Source organism: Silurus meridionalis, chromosome 6, assembly GCF_014805685.1.
Source record: "Silurus meridionalis isolate SWU-2019-XX chromosome 6, ASM1480568v1, whole genome shotgun sequence".
Classification (NCBI taxonomy): domain Eukaryota; kingdom Metazoa; phylum Chordata; class Actinopteri; order Siluriformes; family Siluridae; genus Silurus; species Silurus meridionalis.
The window spans coordinates 26573748-26596579 of record NC_060889.1 but is presented as its reverse complement, the minus strand read 5'-3'; the positions used below and the strand labels follow the sequence as shown (position 1 = coordinate 26596579).

At 38.3% G+C, this 22832-nt stretch overlaps 3 long non-coding RNA genes and 1 other non-coding gene across 6 annotated transcripts in view; 2 read left to right on the top strand and 2 right to left on the bottom strand.

The window, feature by feature from the left end:
* Nucleotides 1-3919: 3919 nt before the first annotated feature.
* Nucleotides 3920-8261, bottom strand: LOC124387831. Of its 2 annotated transcripts, XR_006926239.1 has the most exons (4): nucleotides 8249-8261; nucleotides 7601-7662; nucleotides 4919-5028; nucleotides 3920-3945 (listed from the first exon to the last, which is right to left on the bottom strand). It is a non-coding gene; the product is annotated as an uncharacterized LOC124387831 (long non-coding RNA). The 2 variants fall into 2 exon arrangements; XR_006926238.1 differs by lacking the exon at nucleotides 8249-8261 and having other exon boundaries at nucleotides 4919-5492; nucleotides 7596-8054.
* Nucleotides 8027-8099, top strand: trnag-ccc. The gene has a single exon. It is a non-coding gene; the product is annotated as a tRNA-Gly (tRNA).
* LOC124387828 overlaps nucleotides 8259-22832 on the bottom strand; it is a 20121-nt gene continuing 5547 nt past the window's right edge. The window contains exons 1-6 of one of the 2 annotated variants that reach the window (XR_006926235.1): nucleotides 15628-15702; nucleotides 14384-14841; nucleotides 14193-14302; nucleotides 13463-13535; nucleotides 9499-11346; nucleotides 8259-8880 (exon numbers count right to left, since the gene is read on the bottom strand). This is a non-coding gene — a long non-coding RNA (uncharacterized LOC124387828). Of the gene's footprint in view, nucleotides 8881-9498; nucleotides 11347-13462; nucleotides 13536-14192; nucleotides 14303-14383; nucleotides 14842-15627; nucleotides 15703-22832 lie in introns of those variants that run through there. The other variant, XR_006926234.1, reaches the window with a different exon arrangement.
* The window catches only part of LOC124387824, a 1864-nt gene continuing 482 nt past the window's right edge, over nucleotides 21451-22832 (top strand). Inside the window, exons 1-3 of the long non-coding RNA XR_006926229.1 lie at nucleotides 21451-21490; nucleotides 21572-21654; nucleotides 22598-22698. This is a non-coding gene — a long non-coding RNA (uncharacterized LOC124387824). The remainder of the gene's footprint in view (nucleotides 21491-21571; nucleotides 21655-22597; nucleotides 22699-22832) is intronic.

Below are 22832 nucleotides of genomic sequence, written 5' to 3'. Positions count from 1 at the left end.
ACACCTGATTACACATTTTTGTATACAATTGTATTTGTATTGTAGAGAATAGACCCAGAACCAACATTTTAATTTTTTTAAAACAATTTTAGCTCTGGTGGGCTTATATGCCTTACATTCTGCACCCTGGCATACTCTTTACCAATGTTTATGCTATACTAAAACAAATACTTAAATCCTTCTAAGAATTAAAATAAATGTAAATTGTCTAATAGTCTTTTAGTGTTGTATTTTTAGTATTCCTTATTGTTGCTACACATTAGTTTGTGTTGAATCGTACTAGGTTTTCTTCTGCTGAATGAATTTCTCTCATAGCATGTATTCTATTTTAAATATTATAGTATAATTATTGTTCTGTGTCAGCAAACAATTGTTCGGTAAACAAAAGAAGAAAAGCTAAATATGTTGTACATTTGAGTACAAAATTGTAGACAACCTAAAACTTAACTTTTCCCATAAAACACACTAAAATGGTATGTAAAGGTTAAAAATATTTAAAAGCACTCAGGTTCAGGTTCAAAAGGCCATGTAGTTACCTAATTTTTATTTTATTTAACTTTTATTTTTCCAGGAAGGTCCAATTGAGATTAACAGAAATCTCTTCTTCCGGGGAGTCCTGGCCAAGGTGGCCGTATAAAAGTTTCATATAAACACAACATACAAAACTAATTTTAAACAAACAGAAGGGGGAAAAAATAATAAAAATAAATTAAAACAGTAACATACTTCACTCGTTTTACTTTGCAATATATTTTTAAACACATTCAAAGAAGAAATTATTTGTAGTGGAGTAATAGCTTGAAATTCATTCCACAGCCAAGGAGCACAGTAAGAGAAAGCAGATTTTCCGTGTTCCGAGTGTACTCTAGGTACGTCTAATGTAATACCAGTTGACAATCTGGTGCTGTAGTTCTTTTTACACAAACATAAAAGTTTAGTAATATCATTTGGAAGCATACCAAGCAGTGCCTTTACAGTATATACTATGTGATTTCCTTCTTTGATATAATAAACCTACTAAACCTAAAAAAAAAAAAAAAAAAAAAAAGAAATTGCCAAAATCACAGGACCCTTTGACAGTAAAGCAATATTTATGTGTACACTCTGCATTAACTTTCCTTAAACATATTTCCACATTAATCTGTTTAATCATATTGACTTTATTCAACATATCCTCATTCTGAATATATCTTTGTCTGGCCATTCATCTTAACTGATTGCTTGGGGAACACAAACACAAACATTTAAAGATTATAAACATATTAAATAAACTTGTTTTATGTGAACTGTAACTGTGGGTTTCTACTGGTAAATAGTTTATTGGTGGCATCTTATGTCATATATATATATATATATATATATATATATATATATATATATATATATATATATATATACACTATTTAAACACACTTGTCACACATTAGTACCCACTTAACACTATTTAGGACATTATTAATAGTAGTAGGCTTTTGTCATTTCAACAATATACAGTTTCTCCATGAATAAGGTGCTACTAAATAAAACAGACATATATATATATATATATATATATATATATATATATATACACAGTGCCCTCCACAATTATTGGCACCCCTGTTTAGGATGTGGTCGTGGACTTCTAAAAATTCTCCTTTTTTTTAAAACAACATAGAACCCAAATGCAAAAAAAGAGAAAAATCCAACCTTTCATTTAAGTACATAACTTTGGTGGTAAAAAAAATCATACATTTAGAAAAAAAAAAAAACTTAAAATCATGTGTCCCACAATTATTGGCACCCCTAACAATTCCTCTGAAAAATTTGTTTTTTTTTTTTATATATTTTTCTGTAGTTGCTAAGGTTGGTCAGGGTATCTAGGGACTTTTAATTAGTAATTCATGATTTCCTGTTTCCCTGGGGTATAAAATGATGTGACACAGAGGCCTAATTCTCTTACCCATTTGTCAACATGGCAAAGACAAGAGAACACACCATTCAAGTAAAGCAGATGTGTGTCGACCTTCATAAGTCAGGCAATGGCTACAAGAAAATAGCCACTCGCCTTAACTTGCCGGTATCTACAGTCAGAGGAATCATTAAGAAGTTTAAAACAACTGGAACAGTGACAAACAAGGCTGGAAGAGGTCCCAAGTTTATCTTGCCACAACGCACAGTGAGGAGGATGGTAAGAGAAGTAAAAAAATTTCCCAAGCTCACCGTCACAGAATTGCATCAAAGAGTGGCATCTTGGGGTCACAGAGTCTCCAAAACAACCATCAGACGCTCTCTACATGCCAACAAGCTGTTTGGGAGGCATGCAAGGAAAAAGCCTTTTCTCACTAACACTCACAAACGTAAATGTCTGGAGTTTGCTAAGCGGTACTGGGACTTCAACTGGGATCGTGTGCTTTGGTCAGATGAGACTAAGATTGAGCTTTTTGGCAACAAACACTCTAAGTGGGTCTGGCGTAAAACAAAAGATGAGTATGCCGAAAAGCACCTCATGCCCACCGTGAAGTATGGTGGAGGATCTGTGATGCTGTGGGCCTGTTTCTCTTCCAAAGGCCCTGGGAACCTTGTTAGGGTGCATGGCATTATGAACGCTTTGAAGTACCAGGATATTTTAAATAAAAACCTGATGGCTTCTGCCAGAAAGCTGAAGATGGGTCGTCATTGGGTCTTTCAGCAGGATAATGATCCAAAACATGTGGCAAAATCTACACAAAAGTGGTTCAGCAGTCACAAACTCAAGGTCCTCCCATGGCCATCTCAGTCCCCAGACCTCAACCCAATCGAAAACCTGTGGGGCGAGCTAAAGAGAAGAGTGCATAAGAGGACCCAGGACACTGGATGATCTAGAAAGATTGTGCAAAGAAGAATGGTCAAAATCCTCTCTCTGTGTTCTCCAATCTTGTGAAATGTTATAGGAGGAGATTAAGTGCTGTCTTGTTGGCAAAAGGAGGTTGTACAAAGTATTAACATCAGGGGTGCCAATAATTGTGGCACACATGATTTCAAGATTTTTTTACCACCAAAGTAATGTACTTAAATAAAAGGTTGGATTTTTCTCTTTTTTTGGATTTGGGTTCTATGTTGTTTTAAAAAAAAGGAGAATTTTTAGAAGTCCACGACCACATCTTAAACAGGGGTGCCAATAATTGTGAAGGGCACTGTGTATATATATATATATATATATATATATATATATATATATATATATATATATATATATATATAAATAAATAAATAATGAGAGCGAGACAGACATTTATTTTTTTAATTTTCTATCTATCTATCTATCTATCTATCTATCTATCTATCTATCTATCTATCTATCTATCTATCTATCTATCTATCTATCTATCTATCTATCTATCTATCTATCGAGTCAAGTCAAGTCAGGTTTATTTGTATAGCGCTTTTCACAACAGACATTGTCTCAAAGCAGCTTTACACAAATCAACAGTCAAGGTGAATGGTGTGAATTTGTCCCTGATGAGCAAGCCGTGGCGACTGTGGCAAGGAAAAACTCCCTTAGATGTTATGAGGAAGAAACCTTGAGAGGAACCAGACTCAAAAGGGGAACCCATCCTTATTTGGGTGACATCAAGAGTTTGATCATAAATCTTTCAACAATACAGAACACTGGAGAGTGAGAACTAACATGAGTACAGGAGTATAAGATTATAAGTGATGTTCTTTCTGCAGCCTTATACAGTCTATATGGTTAGTAGCTCCTAGTTTTATAAGCTCAGCATTTGTGATCATCACCAGCTTCTCCATGCCAGAGCCTTTAAACACTCCAGGAGGTCCAATGTCAAACTCCACACATGTAGCGGGATCCAAATGGCACGTCTCTAGATGGTTCGGGATGTTTGCGAGTTCGGCATCTACTTCTTCAGAGGTCCGTAATCATCAAGATGGTGGGAGGTGACTGGAGCTGGCTAAACCTCAGTGTGTCTCGGGATGGGGAGAGAAAGAGAAGAAATGGAGAGAGATTAGCGTAGCTGCTGTTCATGATATTAACAGCACAAGTTGATAATGTGCATGTGATCAGATGTTCTGGAGCACAAGGTTATGATGTGATGTGTGTTATGTATAGGCTTTGCAAAAAGGTATGTTTTTAATCTACACTTAAACTGGGTGAGTGTGTCTGAGCCCCTAACACTGTCAGGAAGTCTATTCCAGAGTTTAGGAGCTAAATGTGAAAATGCTCTACCGCCTTTAGTGGACTTTGCTATTCTACGAACTACTAGAAGCCCAGAGTTTTGAGATCTTAGGGAGCGTGGTGGATTGTAGCGAGTTAAAAGACTGGATAGATACATGGGAGCCAAACCATTTAGTGCTTTATAAGTGAGAAGTAATAGTTTGTAGTCTATTCGAAACTTAACAGGAAGCCAATGTAGGGACGATAAGATCGGGGTTATGTGATCATATTTTCTTGACCTTGTAAGAACTCTGGCTGCTGCATTCTGGACTAACTGAAGCTTGTTTATTAATGACGCAGGACATCCACCTAGTAATGCATTACAGTAGTCTATTCTGGAGGTCATAAACACATGGACGAGCTTCTCTGCATCAGATATAGACAACATGTTTCTTAACTTAGAAATATTTCTAAGGTGAAAGAAGACTGTTTTTGTAACTTGGCTGATATGATATTTGAAAGAAAAGTTGCTGTCTAAAATAACTCCCAGGTCTTTTACCGTTGAACTAGTGGTTACAGAACATCCGTCTAAACGCAGGTTGAGATGCTGGAGCTTCTGTATACTAGTTTTTGGGCCGATGAGCAAAATCTCAGTCTTATCGGAATTTAAAAGTAGAAAGTTATGGGTCATCCAATCTCTTATTTCCTTAACACACTCAGTTATCCGAGTTAATTGAGCTGTATAGTGTTGTTCAAATATGTGGATCACAAATCAGAAATTCATACCGGATAGGTTGAAGCCCGGGTAATGAATGACCGCCACAGGTATTGTTAGCCAATAGGGTAACTGGGCTGGAAATTGGGCTACTGTTGTCAGAAGGAGAGGAGGAAGGCATCTACAGAGACAGCATGGAAAGGAGAAGTAGAGGAGAGTGGAGGTTAGGGTTTGTACTATGACTGGGAAAGGGAGAACTTTAGCTAATATGATGGAAAGGAGAAAGGTAGATATGTTGTGTGTTCAGGAGACCAAGTGGAAAGCGAGTAAGCCCAGGAACATTGAAGGGGTGTTTAAACTATTTTATGATGGTGTGGATGGAAAGAGAAATGTAGGGGCGAAGTAAGAGTGTAGTGGAGGTAAAAATTGTTTTCTAGGGTGATTAACGTAAAGATGATAATGTTATCAGTGCCTATGCTACACAAGTGGGTTGTGAGGTGGAGGAGAAGGAAATGTTCTGGAGTGAGTTAGATAAAGTGGTAAAAGCCACCAGGAAAGAGGAAAAGACATGCAGGTTGTTGGTTTGAAAGACACAGATGTAGAGGACAGAGGAATATGGAGACGGATGATCCACCGTGGCAACCCCTAATGAGAGAAACCGAAAAAAGAAAAAGACCATGCAGATTAGTGGTTGCGTAATTCCTTTACCGTAACAGTGTCTGGTGGTTGTATACATGAACACAGATGTCTCTGGTGTCCATGAATTATGAAAAGTCAGGCTAAATACGGAAAAACAATTTTTGGATCCAGAGAGGCCGCCGCGTGCTACTGCCGTGCCGCCATCTAGTAGTAATACTACTAGACTACAGAAATCTGTTTTTTCTGAGCTTGCTGCTATACGAAGATTTCCATGACTGAAAGTAAAAGAGCATTCTGCCTGACCGCTTTATCACAATTACTGCATCTAATTTATTGGGGGGTGTGACTAAGCGTAACTGGGACCCGTTGCATTCTGTTATTTTTATGATTAATTCCAATTGTTAATTTGCTTAAATTCACCTTTGTGTTGATTGAGGTTATTCCCACAGGTTAACTGCTATCTTTCAAAGAACCAATTTTGAAGGAGGGCAAATCCACATACTGGTGTTACAGTAAATAGAAAGGGTAAAAGGAGAGAAAATAATAGTAATTCAAGAGACAAGTGGTTAGAATCTGGTGCTACGCCTAGTTGAGGGTAAGGGGCACTTCACAAGTCACGTCTGGGATATCCCCTTCTTTTTCCCTGTGAAAAGCCATTTTCTCTGGGAAAGCTTTGTCTGACTGTAGGATCAAAATATCCTTAACTAAAGTGGTGAGAAAAGGAGGCTTGAATTCCCAGATGATGAACAAAACAAGGGTGATCAAAGCTGATCAGATGTTTTTGCAGTAAAGACTGAGGGAGAGAAAAGACCAGCCACCCACTTTCTTAGCATTGCTTAATAAAATCAAAAGCCGCCATCCAAAAAAAAAGAAATCAAAGCATCTGTGATGCCCAAACGACTGAAGAATGATAACGAAGTGGACTGCATTGTGGTCCGACAACTCCGAGCAGAGATTCAAGAGATACGGGCAAGATTTGGGGGAGAGCCAAAACCAGTTTGTTTCTGCCTTAAGGGCAAAGCATGAGGCAAAAAGAGATGAACCCCAAGAAGGGGCTGATGTACAAGTGTTAAAGAAGCAAGTTCAACAACTGCAACAACTAGCATTCATGAGTGTTAATTTCACCACTCAGTCCCCTCCAGCTCTGACCAACCCTAGGTTTGGTCTAGTGTCAAACAGAGAAAAGCCCAGTAAGTACAAAGATTGTTTCTTCCGTTTTTCATGTGGGGAGAAGGAACACATAGCCACCAAGTGATAAGCACCTGAAAACACCTTACAAGGAATACAGAAGTTGGTTCATGCTCTCCAAAAAGCTATGAATGAAAGCAACTGGATGGCTGGAGGCGGTGTTACTGCTAGCAGTTTACATTGTTCCTCCGAAAGTAGTCAAAACTAAGTATGTGGAGTAAGTCTACTTCCCAGATGGTTAATGTGCCCTGCATCAAACATTTTAGTGGAGTTAAATTGATGTCCTAGTCAAGCTTTATTGTATACAACAGAGGTCACCATTGTGTTTCACCAGTGGTATTCTGCAATCACCCACAAAACTGGTTTTAAATAAAGTTGTTCCTGAGCCAGCTAAAAGACATGTAAATTGGAGAGGACCAGGAGCCCTGACTATTACTTAGAGAAGTGAAAGGTATGCAGTCTGCAAAGTGGAGTGTGAGAAGCCTCTGAGAAAATAATTGTTCTTGTGGAAATCCCTGTGAAGAGTCAACTTTCATCTGGAATGTTTATTCCTCTGACTGTTCTGTCTTCCTCCGAAATTTATGTGAACCACCTCAGAGTGCAATGAGACTTCTAAAGACATCCGCATCCTGTCTGACACTGTAATTGCTAAAGTCTTTTCTACAACAGTTACTTTTATGCCAGATGCTCCTGCTCTTCTGTAAAGGTTAGATCCTCTTAAGTTTGGGGATTCTCCTGTCCCTGCTGAGTGGGAGAAAAGGCTTAGCACAAAATTAGCAGCATGTCACAACATGTTTTCTCTTGAACTGTAAAATGTGCCAAAGGTGTGAAGCATAATATCTGGCTAAGTGACTGCAGACAATTTAGGGAGCAATCTAGACATTGTACATGCAGATATTGATGGTGTGCAGATTCACTTACACGACCTGTTCGCTGCAGGCATCATAACCGAACCCAGGAGCCATTACGCCTCACCAGTAATTATTGCCTGAAAGAAGAACAGCGCTATTAGCATGTGCATAGGCTACCAGACATGGAATTCCAGAACAATTCCTTATCAATACACCACTCCATGAATGGAAGCCTTGGCTCTCTGTTTTGGACATCATACATGATTACTGGAGCCTCAGCTACATTTCAGCAGTTAATGGAGAGAGCTGTGGGAAATATGAATCTTCTCCAGGACATTGCTTATTTTGATGACCCCCATTGCCTTTGGCTGTACACTAAAAGAGCATGAGGAGAGGCTACTGAATTTGTTGTATCGGCTGAAGTTCAAAGTGTCTATAAATAAGTGCCAGTTTTGTCAATCACAAGTAAAATATTGACCATTTACATTTGCAGCATTTAGGTCTCCTGGTGGTCTAGTGGTTAAGACGCAGTGCTCCCACCGCTGCGACCCGGGTTCGATTCCCGGTCAGGGAACCATCCCCAGCCACTCTTAGTGCCGGTCCCAAGCCCGGATAAATTGGGGAGGGTTGCGTTAGGAAGGGCATCCAGCGTAAAAACGTGCCAAATCAAACGTGCGGAGGATCAGCTGTGGCGACCCCTAACGGGAGAAGCTGAAAGTTTACATTTGCAGCATTTAGCAAACACCTTGTCCAGAGCAACATACAAAAGTGCTTTAATCAATGAATAAATAAAATATACACTGGTATGCTGGATTACTAACTTGGATTAGCCTACAACTAAAAGCAAAAGTTACATGATAATTGGATAATCTTTTTCTCCCTCTATACTCATCCTTACATGGGTTTCCTTACCACTGCTATGCTGATGACACTCAACTCAGATACCACAACTTCTGCTCAGATCTTTTCCAAGTTTTATTTATTTTTGTTTAAAAACAAGATAAAAATCAGCCTACAACTTTGAGTCTCCAGCAATTAATAAATCTATACTGGTATGCTAGATTACAAACTTAACACAAAGCACTTTTGTACCTCGCTTTGTACAAGGGCATCTGCTAAATGCCAGAAATGTAAATTTAATGTCAAGTTATTTATAGTGTAAAACCAAAGATTGGCAAAGGAGAAAATCAGGATGTTGCAATGGAACCACTGCCTATTGGAGTTAAGTGAGGATGCACTTATCTTAAGGAGTGAAAGAAGTCCAGTGTTCAGTGGCGACCAGGGCATGAGCAGTGGAGAGAGCCCAAATAGATCAGTCTGCACATCATGAGTCAGTAGATCGTGATGAAACTAGCCTGTGTTATACAGATACAGTACAAAGTGAAATCAGAATGTTTCTTCTACATCACATGACAAAGCTACATACAGGCACAGAGCTAAAAGGACTAAAGTAAGTTCTCCAAACCACATAAAGTGCATTTTGTGCAACCTAGTACAAACAGTGCAAGACAATACAAGGCAGTGTAGGACAGAAACAGCACTGACCAGTATACCTATTGAATAATGTGTACAGTATAATATGCAAAAAGTAAACAAGCACAATTGTGCAAAACAGCAACAATTAAGTAGGTGTGCAAAATAGCATGTAAACAGTTGTAATATAGTTATAGTATAATATTGGTGGTGCTGACACATGGATGTGTAGGTGGTAGTTCAGTGGTTAAAGCATTGGACTTTTCATAAGGTCACAGGTTCAAATCCTAACACCACCAAGCTGCCACTGCTGGGCCCTTGATCAAGGCCCTTAGCCCTTTCCCTGCTCAGTTGTAAGTTGCTCTGGATAAGGGTGTCTGCGAAATAGCATGAATTTGAATGAAATTAAATGAGTATTGAGTGTTGATTTCAAGTTGAGTGTGTGTAAATTAAGTTTCATTCTGTGCGTTAAGGAGAGATTCCGAGGGAATGAAACTTACACAGTCTGGATGTGAGGGCCTGATAGCTGTTAAAGTGTATACAAGGGGTGTTTGGGGTCGTCCATAATGTCGATGAATAGCATTTGTACTTGTCCTTATTGTCCAGGTGGCTGAGGGCCAGATGGTGGGTCGTGTCTAACTTCATCTGTGGAATGGTTTGGATGATACACAAATTGCAAATCAAACACCAAATAACACCCAGTGAGGATGTTAGCTGGGTCTTTGTGCCTCTTGAGCAGCCTCTCTAAGCACTTCATTACAATTGGTGAGTGCTATGGGACAAAAGTTCCTTAGGCAGGGAGATTGTAGACTTCTTAAGCACAGAGACAATGGTCATTGTCTTGAGGCAGTGACTTAAAACATCCACTAGTTGTTTTGCACATTCCCTGACCACTCTGCCAGGAATGTTGTCGGGTCCAGCAGACTCCCATGGGTTAAGTCTGCATAGGAGTTTCTTACTTCAGCTGTGGTTAGACAGGGCTCTTGGTGGTTGGGAGGAGGGGTGTTCTTTCTTGCCACCACGCAAACGGAACAACGGAACAAACAGTCATTTAGCACATTTGGGAGGGATGCATCACTGTCACGGGTAGATGAAGTTGATAGCCTGGATGTATTGCCACATGTGCCGGTGTCTCCACAGTCCTGGAAAGTGCCGTGAATTCTCAGTGCACGCGCTTTGGGACAGTTTGACCCTTGATGTTCTTTGAACCCTTTTCTGAAGGCTCTATTTTTTAGCAGCGCACACACCTTTGGGTCATCCACAACTTTTGGTCAGAGTGTATGGTGATTATCTTGGAGATGTGATGGTCTTGACATAGCTGGTCACTAACAAGGTGTACTCCAATTCAGTGACTTCACCATTGGTAGCAACCTCCCTACACATGTCCCAGTTCATTCAAAGCAGTCCTGAAGAAAAGAGATGGCTCCTGCTGGCCAAGTTCTCGCCTGCATGTGAACTGGCTTTGAAAGACTGTTACGAGGTCTGTATCCTGGGCTCAGCATAACAGATGTGGGCCGAGTAGCCAAGGTGGGGTGGAGTTTTGCCCAGTATACGCCCAGGATGTTTCTATAAACATTCAGCTCGTTTATGCAACCCTGTGTGTGCAAAGTCCACATGCTGATGAAATTTAGGGAGCACAGTCCTGAGATTTGCATGATTGAAATCTCCGGTGACAGTTCGTCAGGGTGCGTGTTCTGCAGTTTGCTTATGGCCCCATTGAGTACACGGAGTGCCTCCTTAGCATTAGTGCTTTGAGGAATGTACACTCCAAGTACGATAACTGTGGTGAAATCCCAGGGTAAATAAGGGTCACAACTGAATCAAACTCCACCAGCGGTGAGCAATAGGTGGAAACAAGGACAGAGATATTAGACCAATCCATGTTGATAAACATAGTCCGCCACGGGTCTTACCGCACAGGGCTAGCCCCTCCAGCTGAATAACGGTATCCGGAACTCTCAATTGCGCAGCCACAGTGCCATTAAAACAAAAGACACAGCAGAATCTGTACTCACATTGAGTAGCTTGCTGGAGTCTGATGTAGTCCAATGTATTGTCCAGGGAGAAGACGTTTACAAGCAAGATGGAAGGTAGAGCAGGCCAGCTAGGGTTAACCTTTAGCTTAGCACTAGCCCCACTTGCTTTCCACTTCCTTGCACACCCCTTTTAATGCCCCCACCTCAATCAGTCTGCAGCAGGTGATGCCAAGTTCTTGAAGCAATCAGAGGTCACTTAGCTTTTCCCACAGATCATTAATGTTGTTGGGGTTATTTCTGAAGAGTTTGGCGATTCCGCCGATGTCCATATGTTGCCCAAGTCTCTCTCTGACAATGGATTGAATGGCGGATCTGGAATTAGAAGGGGGAGACTGATGCATGGATGTTTTACAGGGGCTGAAGCCAAAAGAGTTGAACTTCTTCTAAATAAATAAAACCAGTGAAAAACTATTAGCTGGGAAAACCATAAAGAGGGCATTAACTCTGAAATTTCACTTGTTTCCACCCCGGTGAATATAATGAGAAGGCTGATTGTAGAATTGGGAGAGGAGTGTTGCAGAATGAGAGATGTTTTAAGCACAAGTTTGAGGCTATAATGTACAAATGGCATTTTAGTGCAAAGATAAAAAAAAAATAATAATAAATTTTATATATATATATATATATATATATATATATATATATATATATATATATATATATATATATATATATATATATATAAAGTAGATGAGAATAGTCATTGCACTATAAGAATAAACTCAAAATTACGAGAATAAAGTTGCAGCAGCACCAGCTGAAGTACTGGCATGCAGGTGAATCTTCCTGTTAACCAACAGTGTTGGGCAACGTTACTTTTGAAAGTAATGCATTACAATATTGAGTTACTCTCCAAAAAAGTAACTTAGGTAACTTAGTTACTTTTTTATGGAAAGTAATGCGTTATATTACTTTTGCATTACTTGTATCTCTTTTACGCCTTACAGGTGTAACAGGTGTAATAGATATTGCCATTAAGAAATCAGTTATATTGGGGCAAAAGACATTTCTTAAACATTTAAAATGTTTAATAACTTCTGAGAACAATAAGAAACTAAATTTTGACCACAAGGCTGAACACATTCCAGTCGCACTCTTCTGTACACTGCTTTTCAATCTGCCTTCGCCGTCAGAAATGTAACTATCGTTCGTGTATATAAGGTTGAGGGTGTGGGCTGCACACCGGGGATGTGGAAGAACATACCTTTCGCTGTCATCACGTAAAACATCGTGCAATTCCGTAAATATGACCTCGTCCACATCATTCTCTGCTTCATCATCAGCTTGAAACATTCTAAAACGCTTTTTACAAAAGTTTGCGCTATTATGACCGTGGCAGTTTATCTTCCCACAAAGAGCAAATGATGGCATCGTACATGTGTCTCCCACGGAAAACTTATTCTGAGCAGTCCATATCTGCAGATCTGCAGTGGTGGAAAGTCGGCAAAAGTTTTCTATATTTGTCTCTATTTCCATATATGCAACATTGCATAATGTTGCATATATTCAACATTACACATACACACACACACGTAGTGCTGTGCTTTGCATGCAGATTTTTTTTTTAAGTGGTTTTTTCTGCAGCTGACAAGAGCTTTTCACCAACACAATCTACACTTAGTTATTCCTTTCTCCTTTTCCTCGACTATTTCAAAATAATAAGAATACTTCCATCACAGTAATGTAATTCTCTGGTTTGCCATCTCCGCTTCTGACCAGCTTCTGTTCCTGCTGCTCGCACGTATGAGTGCACGATTCTACGTGACTACGTTAATTTTAATTCAGTATTTATTTTTTTATGCAAAATAATTTAACTGAAGTAACTCGCATTACTTTTTTTTAAAAAGTAACTCAGATATTAATGTGTAAATTTAAAAGTAACGCGCTTCTAAACTGTGAGGGAATACATTTTTTTAGATACCTGATTTGTAGTCAAGTTAGCCACAGTCTAAAAAGAATCTGGGGATTGTTGATTTCTATGCGTTTTCACCGGTGCTCAACCCTAGCAGCATTTAGCGCCTGTCTGTAGCAGAGTATACAGTCTATACGCAAGTCTAAAAACCTCTAGATTATTTTCTCTCCATTTTCTTTTTAGATTACAGACTGCTTTCTCGAGGGCATGGGTATGACTATCATACCATAGTGCAGGTGTTTTTTTCTCCTTTTTAAAGGAGATGTGAGCAACGGTGTCTAATGTGCTAGTGAGGATAAGGTTTATGTTAGCCATTTTGTCAAGATCATTTGCATTTAGGGGTTACATGAGAACTTTAGATAAATCAGGCAAATTGCGGGGGGATTTTTGATATATCAAACGCTGTTCCCATGGCAACACGTCAAACTTTACTTTCATTTTCAGGCATATTTAAGCTCTTGGCATGCACTTTGGGTGCCTTAACATGCTCGAAAACACCGGAGATTTGGCACACACGTCAAAGTCATCTGCCGTTAGGACCGGTCAAAGACTGGAACATGGGCATGGCAGTAGGGCTCTGTAGCGCCGCCTGTAATGCAAAAACAAATATTGGTGCACAGATCGGGCAAACATGTACGCACATGTAAGAGAGTTGGTATGCATATAGATCTCATAGACCCGAACAACTTTCACAATCAAACCTATTAGCTCCGCCCAACAGGAAGTCGGGCATGTTGGGTTGTTTTAAAAGTGCATGCGGTGAACTTTTAAATACTCCTCCTAGGGAATTCATGCGATTGACATCAAACGTGGAGGACATGATGCTTAGACATTGCACTTGCTAAATTGCGAAGGGAATTTTGATATTTTGAATGGTGCTGCCATAGCGATCCGACAAATTTATGGCAAATTCAGGGAAAAAGGAAGTGTCTAATATCTAAAGCAAAAAATGTCTCATTCTGAAGACGCGTGGTGTGTATGTCCGGCCAAGGATTCCGATCGCATCGATGTGCCTATTGTGAATTTTGGACATAGCGCCACCAACAGTGGATTTTTTGACAGTTGCATGTTTGCTTATTTGACATTTTCTAGTTTTAACTGCAATAAGATTTCTGGATGTTGTGTATTTATCCCTTGGTCTAGACAAGGAAAAGACATGGTTTCTATAAAGTGGGCTGTGTGTTTACTTGTTACTATTTGGTTTTTGTACAACACTATCATAATTGTAAATTGCATGATGTTTTACCAGTTAGAGGGTATGCAACATCCTGGAGATGTTGTCTGATAGAACTGTAGCTTCAACTCTGCTGTGGTGCCATCAGGACAGAAAAACCTAGGACACGCCCAGAGAAAATTCTAATTATCAACAAAGTGTAGTGCATGTTGGACACCCTACAGACAGTAGCCATTCATTTAGTGAAAAAAAGTCTACTAAACTGCTCAATTCCTCGCTTGTAAGTGGTCCTGACACTCCACTCATCGTGGGCAATGTGCTGCATACCGTCTCCACCAGGATTCTGAAATCCCTCTTTAAGATCTGTTTGCCTCACCCTGGTGTCGCTTGTTCCGGCATGAAGAACAGTTCCAAAGTTCTTTTTCAGGTTCGTGGGTACCTGTGCAGAGACATCGAGAACACGAGCACCAGGAAAACAGCGAGTGTTTACCTTACCTTTGACTTAAGGAGCGCGGAGTCAATGCTGGATGATGGAATCTCCAAGAATCATTGTCATGTGGGAGCGGGGCAAAGCGGTTCCAAATCAAGATCTGAAAGGCCAGGGGCAGTGGAAGGGGAGACGTCCTCGACCAGGGATTGGCTCATGTCTTCCACTGCATTCAGGGTCCGTGGCATCGGTTTAAAGGATACCCGGGCGGGCCGTATTCTAGGTGTGCTGGGCCTGGGCAGGGAAACATTCGGAGTTCGGAGTTGAGGATTAAATTCAACCCGAGAATTAACAGCGTGTTAGCCCTGAACTCAACCCTACTAAAAACCTGAGATGATTTGTAATGCTGACTGCACCACTGACCTTCCCACCTCACCTACATCAGTGCCTGACCAGTGAGCAGCCCAAGGACAATTTACTGAAACCTGAATGTTTAAAAGTTGGGAGGAAATCCAGGACCTTTGAGGAAATCTACATGGATTTGAGGAGAAATACACCTAAACTCACAATTAACCTACAAACCCTAAAATTCAAGACAGCAATTCAACCCTCCTATAAAATAGGATCAGGCTACATTAGATTAGATTAGAAGCACAGCTGTATGATGATTATGCTATAGCTCCCTAAGATGGTCTCTTCATTTATGACTTCAAGCCTTTCTATTTGTTACATTTCCAGGCCTAGGGGAGTGTAGGAACAGTAAAGTTGTTGCAGGCTGTTTGGATAACAATAGTAGGACCAAAGTTTAGAGTGGTTACTGCTTTTAATGGTCATGTGTAAAGGTGGTTAAAAGCAAAATGGACAAGTAGTGACAAGAAGACCAGACTCACTCACACAGAGAACATGGACAGTGCAAAGAAAAGAACATAGGAAAAAGGACAAACTGACAAAAAATAACCAATTTGCTGACTACACTAGGCTACACTGTCAGAAGAATACAAGGGGTGGCACATGCCCTCTAACCTAGGGTGTCTAAACAATGACAACTGTGGTGGAATGTAGGAGTGCACACAATCTTACCTGTTCTCAAACCCAGTGAGCTTGTATAACAGTAGCACTAACCACACTTACAGTCTGCCACACTAGCAATTCCTCTGTCTTTCTCCTAGCCTGGGCTTCAGGTTGCTGCTTTTAAACCTTAGGTTCCGCCTCCTCTGGTCAGGTTCTAGCTCTTAATTGGTCCCCTTTTTTTTTCAGCTACCAATTACAATTAACAGTTGACTCCACCTTTACGGCATCAGAGAGTGAGAGACAGAGCAAAGACAAGGGGTGTGGAAAAATACAAAAACAGAGAAAACAGCACAGACACATAAAACCCTTTAAAGATCTGGGGGGTATTCCAGAAAGCAGGTTATGTGACATACCTGGGTATGTTTAAGGGTAAGTTCGTGGATAACCTCAACTTTCGGTTCCAAAAACGGAGGTAACTTTCTGGGTATGTATGTAACCATAGCAACTGACTCTCTGAAGATAACCTGCTCGGGAGCAGGTTATGTTTCTGTGTAACTTCGGCGTGCCCTTTTCATTAGGATCCTTTGGACGTAGAAGCACAAATTATACGAGGTTTTTTTCGTCGGGAGAGGGTTATAACACCGCGTATTGATGTTTGCATATCCTAATGAATATTTGAAAGAGCGTTATCGTTTCTTAAAAGATTCGTTAGTTTATTTAACACGTCTTTTAAAACCGCATATCGCAAATGTGACAAACCGCGGTTCTGCGCTTAGCACAGAAAACATTTTTTGTACAGTGTGGGCGATTCAGAGCATGTGGGAAAGGCAACTGTGTGTTCGTACAGTATGTCTGGCACACACATATATTTAATATTTAGTCATATTATTTATATCTATACATGTATTCATTATGCGCACACACACTTCATACTTCCATAACTTTCTGTTTCAGGGTTTCCAAATGTAATTGGGTGCATTGATGGCACTCACATTCCTATTAAAGCTCCACCAATAAATGAGGGAGACTGTGTTAATAGGAAATCTATTCATAGTATCAATGTGCAGGTAACAACTTAATTTTTTCCCTTCTTAAAAATCATTAAAGTCATTACTTTTTCCACTAACTAGGTAATATGTGAGGCAACCCAAATCATTACCAATGTCGAGGCAAAATGGCCAGGATCTGTGCATGATGCCAGAATTTACCAGACATTTCAGCAGGGTATGTTTTGCTTTATACAATTGTTTTTTTTTTCCTTTTTACTATATTTGTGTTGTACATTTCAATCATTACAGGACAGTACAATGGTTATAGCTGGGGGACAGAGGATACCCTTGTCTGCCCTATTTAATGACACCCTACCCTGAACCTAAACCTGGACCACAGACATGGTTTAACCTGGCTCACAGCCGAACACGGGCCAAGGTGGAGATGACTATAGGGATCCTCAAATCTTGGTTTCAGAGTCTGCGTGGGCTCCGGGTTAGTCCAGAGAGGGCATGCGACATTATAGTAGCTTGTGTTGTGCTTCACAATATTGCCACTATAAGAGGAGAGAGACACCCTCCTTGTATTGAGGAAGATGGCCCAGAGGAACACCTACAGATTTTAGAGGCCAACAGAGACGGAAGATTTTGAGAGACAGGATCTGTCAATATCACTTTTATTAATTTTTTTGCACTGGTCTGCCAGGCAGTGTATTTCTTTATTTCCTGTAAAATTCAAAAAATATTTATTTATATTGCTTTACACATACATACACACATACCACTTTTAACATGCAACAGATTAATATTCAGACAAGTTCTCACCTTAAGGCGATGCTCCAGTAATTCAATTTCAAGTCAAATCAAATTTTATTTGTCACATACACATACATACAGGGTACGACATGCAGTGAAATGCTTTTAACGACGGTCCGGCATGAGGGAATAAAAATGGGGTAATAAGGAGAATAAAAATTATAAATATAATAAAATTAAAAAGAAAAATATAATAAGAAAAAGAAGGCAGATAAATAAGATATATATATGTATATGTATGTACATACATATACATATATATATATATATATATATATATATATATATATATATATATATATATATATATATATATATATATATACATATACATATATACATACACATATGCAGAAAATGTTTATGGCAGTGTGTAGTTAAACAGTAAACAACAAACAACAAACAACCGTAAACAAGTTAGGCATGGTTTTTGATTGTCCATGAGTGTCCGTGTGCAGTAAGGTGTGGTGTAAAGTGTCCTTGTGCGGAATGGTGTGGTATAAAAATAAGAATATAGAAATATGAAATAAATATGAAAATGAAAAAATGAAATGTTTCTATGAAGCACTTCAGTGAAATATGAAGTGCTGCTTTTTTTATGAGAAACCTTTTCTCTTCCATTTGAAACTGTATAAGGTCCCTCTCCATGTCACTTTCTTATTTGTTTTTGGAGATGGACCTTATACAGCTCAACAAATCAATTACAACTGTGACAGACTGTGTTCTTTCTGGAGGGTCCAATAATACAATACGTCCATCAGTATCTATAAGAACACACAACCCATTAAATTCTCAATATTATTAAAGAAAATAATACATGAAAAGAGTAAGATGTCAGACTAAGATCACAGTAGCCTATACATCATATGCAGTTAAATAAAATAAACCTACAGAAAAATAATCTTGTTCAAAAAGCCTTTAAGTGACAGAGATAGTAATTTATTAGGACAAAAAATTAAAACAAATCATAGAGGTAAACTTACATTTCACCATTTTTTCACCATCACTTGTGGTGCATGGTGTGTGCGATGAACTGCCCCCTGGAATGCCAGCAAACACTGGTCGCCCTTTACTAAGGGACAGAGCCAGCTCCTCAGATGGGGTGAGGGGAGGTGGTGGTGGGCCCACGCCAGTTAGACGGGCTTCAGTCTTCTTTTTATTAGCTACATGACAGAATGAATATACTAAATCCTGTTATAATAATAGTTCAGTAATTGTGTTATCAAATATTACCTTTTTGCAGAATGTTTTTGTGTTTCATTTTGACTTGGCTTAAAGTTATTGTGGTTCCAGGAGGATTACAGCTTATTAAATAAGAAATATACATTATTATTTTAAACTAAAGAAATAAATGGCAGGAAAAATAAATGCGTTCATAGTGATATAACATATTCAAAAGGATGTATAAGTCATACTTCATTATTTTGCATTATAATAAAACGGGAGCAATAGCAAATTTGTAATTTAATAAACTCACGCATTTACTCTGTCCGGTATTTTTTGCCAAGTCAACTCTCTTGCTTTAGCTGAAGCAGCTGTATTGCTTCTTTTTAATATTATTGGCTTAAACTCCTCATAAGCGTGCATTAAAACCTTCAACTCCGCCTCTGTGAACTACACCGCTCTCTTTTTCTCGCTTTGAGTTTCCATGGTGACTCGTGAAATCGGCGATCCATTGAAAATGTCTTTATAAATGCACCGTGCACGCGCATTACCTCTGGGTAACCAGTTGATAGTTGATTAAACTAACTCTTCTCAGGTGTTTTGGAACCACATACTCACGGTATGCCTGTTTGGGGTAAATCAACCCAGAGGTTATGATTTATCAAATGGTAAGTTAACCAAGCTTTCTGGAATACCCCCCTGGGGTAAATTAAAATTTTTCCACCTTCCTAGTTGCCAGCAAAGGAGCTGTATAAGGTCCATCTTTAAAAACAAATAAGAAAAAGTGACATGGAGATGGACCTTATACCGCTTCAAATGGAAGAGAAAAGACTCCTCATTAAAAAAGCAGCACTGGAAATTGAATTACCGGAGCATCGCCTTAAGGTGAGAACTTGTCTGAATAATAATCTGTTGCATGTTAAAAGTGAGTGTGAGTGAGTGAGTGAAAAAAGACAATATAAAAAAAAAACATTTTATTGAATTTTACTTTTATTGTTTTTCAGGAAATAAAGAAATAAACTGCCTGGCAGACCAGTGCAAAAAATTAATAAAAGTGATTTTGACAGATCCTGTCTCTCAAAATTCTTCCGTCTCTGTTGGCCTCTAAAATCTGTAGGTGTTCCTCTGGGCCATCTTCCTCAATACAAGGAGGGTGGTCTCTCCTCTTATAGTGGCAATATTGTGAAGCACAACACAAACCACTATGTCGCATGCCCTCTCTGGACTAACCCGGAGCCCACGCAGACACTGAAACCGAGATTTGAGGATCCCTATAGTCATCTCAGAAAGGAAGAAAAAGAAGAGCGAAGTCGCACCTGTAGTGACACGATTTAACCAGCAAGGGGTATCATTGTGTCGTGCTTGGCGTGTAGACAATTAATCGACTATGTAGACTTTGACATGATTTTACCAGCAGGTGGCAGCATGACGTGATTTAACGTATATATATATATATATATATATATATATATATATATATATATATATATATATATACACACACACACACATACATATACACATACATATACACACACACTTCTTTTACTAATATATATATATATATATATATATATATATATATATATATATATATATATATATATATATATATATATATATATATGTAATTTTTGGATTGATATGGCAAGGAATCAAACTAATCAATAAACGCTACCCCAATAATAATCTTGTGAAGACATTTAACTGCGATACTGATGTTTTGTGGTCTTCATGCTTAAACATTTTTTTATTTATTTTGTAATTGTCTTTATTTTAATTAAATAATATTAACCATCGTCTAAATAATAATAATAATAATAATAATAATAATAAAAGCAAGATTGAATTCAGATGCCATGTAGTTACACAAATCTAACAGGAGATGGCGAGTGTCACGCTTATCGTGCTTATCTTTTAGAAAAAAAGTAAAAAAATTAGAACGAAGTCACACCTCCAGTAACATGTATTGACCAGCATGAGGCAGCATTATATTTTATTTGGCCTGAAACGTACCCATTAGAAAATATATAGAAAAAGAAAAACAAAGTCGACATGCTGTGACATGGATTTACCAGCAGGTGGCAAAACAATGTCGCAATGTCGAGTGAGAACATAAATATCCTTTCCCCATCCCGAGGCATCCTGAGGTTTGGCCAGCTTCAGTCACGTCACACCTCATGAAGATTATGGACATTTAAAGAAGTAGATGCGAACTCACAAACATCCCGCACGATCTAAGGACGTACCAGTGCCAATTCGATCAATTCAATGTGTGGAGTTTTGACATTGGACCACCTGGAGTGTTTAATGCTCTGGCATGGAGAAGCTGGTGCTGGATCTGTGATGATCACAAATGTTGAGCTATATTATGAGTTGCACAGTAGTTCCTAGTTTTATAACCATTAAGACTGTATAACACTATAGAAAGAACATTACCTATAATCACACACTCCAGTATTCATGTTAGTTACATATGTTTTCTCCTAGGATTGCTCTATATTTTAGGTAAGTTCTAAAAAGACAGCAGCTGTGTAATTTAAAAATGAATGAAATTTTCATTTGAATGGTGTAGAATTAATAATTTTGTTTGTTAGGTTTTTAGTTAGGTTCTCTTTGCAGTCAAGTTAAATTTTAACTTGAAACTTTTTCCTCGCAGTGCATCTGCTGATGTGTTTTCTAATATAATGGAAGACAGCTCACATAGATAGGTACCTGTGAGTTTACTGTATCAAGCAGAACTGTAAAATTACACTTCAATCATGAGTTTAATTAAAAAAATAAATATTTAAATTAAAATTGAATTTCATCAGAATGAATTACTTTGTTTGTTTTGCCACGGGCACATTTTTAACTGAAAATGTATTCTTGGGAAAAGGGAAGGTTTCTTTCTCCATCACAATATAAGCATCACCACTTACCTCAGTGTTTTACATCAAGCAAGAAGAGACTCCTGATTACATGTAAGTGTTTGTGGGTGGTTTAACACATTTAATAAATTGTATTCAATCTGTACATTTATTTAACTTGTATTTTTCTTGCAGTGCCTGCAAAGCCAGAACTATGGTTTTTCATAATAAAGTGGCGGTTTTTCTTGTTCTTCTTGCCTGGGCAACAACAGAATTTGGTAAGAGCCTTTAAAAGTCAGTAGTGAAACTATGGTTTGATTATTGGATTTTAATTTAATAGAAGAATTGCTCTGCCCTCCATGATTTTTGATCTTTCCACCTCTGGAGGCAGTCATTTACAACTTTAACCAGCACTATTTCTGTGCTATACTGAGGCCTAAATTCTGACTGATGAGATTTCATGAATGTTATTCTTTTAGAAAAGCTTTAATTGCTTCATGTGGTATCTAATTAAAGAAATCAACAGGTAAGGGATCTAGTACACAAGTTAATGATTTTAATAAAGAAATATGTGAAACAGTCTCTTGAAGATGAATAAGAAATTCATATGTTGAATATTGTCTAGCTTAAATTCATAGGTTGGATCTTTTGACATTTTTATTTGAGCAATAAATCTGTTACATATTCATTGTGTGGATGTTTCTGTAGTGGTCCCATTTGTAGTTAATTTTAATGAGAATGAAAGATTATTAAAAAAAATAAATTCTTTCAGAGTAGAAATAAATTAATCAAGCCACAAAAATAGCTTTTGTAAACCTTGAAGGGCCTCATTCCCATTAGGATGAATAAGATGGCGGATAACTTTGGGAAATGATTGATTAAATAGAAGCTGTTATGTTACTATGTTTAACAAAGTACAATAGGCCTTAGTTATAATATATACATTTCACCACATTAAATGATTAAAGAAAATAATCTGAAATAACTGTTACTGTAAAACTATTACTATATTGTCTATACTTAATCTGAATGTTGGTATTAAGTCGAAATTGTGCCCACCATTATATTATATTCTGATTAGTCTCTACTGTATATTTATTTTATAATTTTTGAAAAATCTTATGGTTTATTAATTCTTTGCAACACTTTATAAAAAATAGCCTCCATGTTTTTTCAGAAACCTTTTTTTAGACAAAATAATGTCCTTCTTTTCTTTCTTAGCCTGGAACGCAAATGCACATCATGGTTGGCATAACTGGTCGTGATTTGGCGTTCACAGTTACAAATATATCGGAATCAAGATGGACTGGGCTTCTGCTGAGGTACTGTTGTATTTAATATATTTTGGGATTACAAAACATGACAGTATATGTACATAAACACACACACACACACACACACACACACACACCCCACATGAGCTGCAATACCCTATGCATACCCATTTTTACTGATT